This window comes from Lissotriton vulgaris, unplaced genomic scaffold (assembly GCF_964263255.1).
Source record: "Lissotriton vulgaris unplaced genomic scaffold, aLisVul1.2 SCAFFOLD_1910, whole genome shotgun sequence".
Taxonomy (NCBI): domain Eukaryota; kingdom Metazoa; phylum Chordata; class Amphibia; order Caudata; family Salamandridae; genus Lissotriton; species Lissotriton vulgaris.
In genome coordinates, this window is record NW_028248258.1 from 412531 (window position 1) to 415822 (window position 3292).

At 53.3% G+C, this 3292-nt stretch overlaps 1 pseudogene; it reads left to right on the forward strand.

The window, feature by feature from the left end:
* Positions 1-1905: 1905 nt before the first annotated feature.
* On the forward strand, positions 1906-2501 carry LOC147664187 (ATP synthase F(1) complex subunit delta, mitochondrial pseudogene; annotated as a pseudogene).
* The last annotated feature ends 791 nt before the right edge of the window (positions 2502-3292 follow it).

Sequence of the window (3292 nt, forward strand, 5' to 3'; positions counted from 1 at the left end):
GTTTCTATATTGATATATAAGTTACACTGCCTTTATGAGATGACAACTTCTAAAACATAAAAACATTCAAAGTCATCTTCTAAACTGTAGTGCACTGTCAGTCTGTCAAATATCTTTATTCAGCTTTTCTTTAAAAATACAAGCATAGAGCATAACATTGAATTAAAATCATTTCCAATATAATAGAAAATAGAAAACTAAACAAGCATGCTCTCAACAAACAAAAAACATAAATTTAAACACGCGCCAGTGTACTCCATATTTCTTCCTGACAGACCATGAGCATCTCATGTAGTTCATTACTGCCCGCCTTGTACTCAGAAAACTTAATTGTTGTAAGAAAAGAGCCCTAATTTGTATATTTAACATTTGCATCGCGTAATATCGGAGCTAAAAAACGTTTGCAAGTCTTTTTATTTAATGTGCCTTAAAATAAAGTGGACTGCCATGGGCGTCCGCAGGGGGTGACAAGGAGGGGCGCTTGCCCCCCCTGGAGTGCCCCTCCTTGCCCCCCCTGCAGACGCCCATGCTAAGGGGCCTATTAGGATGACGGGCGGACTTTGTCCGCCCATCATCCTAGCGGGGAATGGGACCGCCCGCCATAAGGGCGGGGGTCCCGGGGGTGGCATTAGGATGTGTCCGCCACTGTGGTGGGCACATCCTGCATTTCTAGCATTGTGGCGGGCGGAGCGCTCAGCACCGCCCGCCACAATGCTAGAAATGCTTGTCAGCATTTGCATATACAAAGCGGCAGGCACCGCGCGGTGCCTGCCGCTTTGTATATGCAAATAAAGGGGGGTACCATAGGTAACCCCCCATGTGCACCCCCCACCTGTACTGCACTCAGGGGGCCCACAGGGGGCCCCAGAGTGAACACCGCATGCCTTTCCGTGGCGGCATTGCCGCCACGGAAAGGCATTGAGACCAGACCATTGTAATATGGCGGGCGGTGTCTAACAGACACCGCCACCATGTTACTGGTTTTCCGCCCCAGCCGCAAGGCGACCGGGGCGGAAAACATGCGGGCGGTGTTTGTCACCGCTGCGGTCCCCTCCGCCATCGTAATATGGCGGGGGGGAATGCAGGGAAGGATGGCGGGCGGATTGCCTCCGCCAGGGTGGCGGTGGCCACCGCTACCCTGGCGGAGGCAATCCGCCCGCCATCCTAATGGGCCCCTTAGTGTCTGTCAGTCACTGCCTTAGTTTTCTGCTCATCTTTTTATTGATGGGGGCATCTTTTTATTGCCGGGCCGGACTTCACACACACACACTGTGAGTGGGAATAGAGAATGGCAGAGCAAAGAGACAGAGAGAGGGGCACTTCACATGTACGGTGAGTTGGCACAGCAAGCGGATGACTCTGAGAGGGAGATGAGGCACTTCACACACTCAGTGAGCTGGCACAGAAAGTGGGTAAGAGGTAAAGGGGTCACTTCACAAACTCAGTGAGTTCATACAGAGTTGCAGAGCACAGAGATGGAGAGGGAACATTTTGTGTCCACAGTATGTGGGCACAGAGTGGCAGAGCACAAAGAGGGAGTAGGGTCACTACACACACATGGTCAGCTGACACAGAGATTGGCAGAGCACTGAGAGGGAGTGGGGTCACTTCACACACACAGTGAGTTGGCACAAAGAGTGGTATAGCACAGTGAGGGAGGGGAACACTTTATGCACATGGTCAGTGGGCACATAGAGTGGAAGTGCACACAGAAGGATAAGGAGCCCTTTACACACACTGAGTGCGTAAAGAGAGTGGCAGAGCACAGAGAGGGACAGGGGGCACTTCACGCCCACTGTGAGTGTGCACAGAGAGTAGCAGAGCACAGAGAGGGAGAGGGGACTCTTCACACACACACACACACAGTGATGGGCAAAGAAAGTGGTTGGTCTTCCCGTGTCCGCCATGCAGCTGTCAGTCGTCCGCTGCCTGCTCCGGCTACGCGCCCCCCTTCTGCCAGGCCTGGTGAGCACTGGCGGCAGAGGCGGCCCCGGGGGCCCGCGGCCCATGAGCTTCACCTTCTGTTCCCCGACGGAGGTCTTCTTTAATGGTGCAAGTGTGAAGCAAGTGGATGTTCTCAACCATGACCGGGTCCTTTGGTATCCTCCCCTCCCTGCTCATGTCCCTACCCTCCAGGTCCTGGCCCCTGGTGTTGTTACCGTGTTCAGTGATGAAGGGGTTGCTTCCAAGTACTTTGTGAGCAGCGGCTCGGTTACGGTCAACCCAGACTCCTCGGTGCAGCTTCTGGCAGAGGAAGCGTATCCTTTAGACATGCTGAACATCAACCCTGCAAAGGCAAACTTGGAGAAGGCGCAGACGGAGCTGTCGAGTGCATCAGACAAGGTGGCCAAAGCGGAGGCCCAGATTAATCTGGAGGCGACCCAGGCCATCGTGAAAGCTCTGGAGTGATCTAGGCTCATCAAGCCCAGATTTGCCCTCCATGGCTCCTCCACTTCACCCCCTTTGTACAGAGTATTATATTGTAGACTGACGAGACACAATAAATGGTTGGCAGAACACAGAAAGAGAAAGGGGGCCCTTCACACACACAGTGATGGGCATAGAAAGTGAGTGGCAGAGCACAGAAAGGGTGATGGGGCTCTTCACACATGCATTGAGTGGGCACAGAGAGTGGCAGAACACAGAGAGGGGACACTTCACACATGGTGAGGGGGGACAGAGAATGGCCCAGCATAGGGAGCGATATAAGCACTTCACACACAGTGAGTTGGCATAGAGGGAGATGGGTCATTTCACATGTATGGTGAGTTGGCACAGCAAGTGGGTAACTACGGAAAGGGATATTGGGCACTTCACACACTGAGTGAGCTGGCACTGAGAGTGGCAGAGAGGGAGAGGGGTCACTTCTCATACTCAGTGAGTTGGCACAGGGAATGCCAGCAAGTTGGAGGGGACACTTCAAACACTCTGTGAGTGGGCACAGAGAGTGGCAGAGCAAAGAGAATGAGAGGGGACATTTCACGGACACTAAGTGTGGACACAAAGTGACAAAGCACAGAGAGGTAGAGGGGGCACTTCACAGACACAGTTAGTTGGCACAGACAGTGGCAGGGCACAGAGTGGTAGAGGGGGCTCTTCACACACACAGTGAGTGGGCACAGAGAGTGGCAGAACATAGAGAGTAGGGTGGGCACTTCACACACACTGTGAGTGGGCACAGAGTGGCAGGGCACAGAAAGGGAGAGGGGGCGCTTCACACACAGTCAGTTTGCACAGACAGTGGCAAGGCACAGATTGGTAGAGGGGGCACTTCACACACACAGTGAGTGGG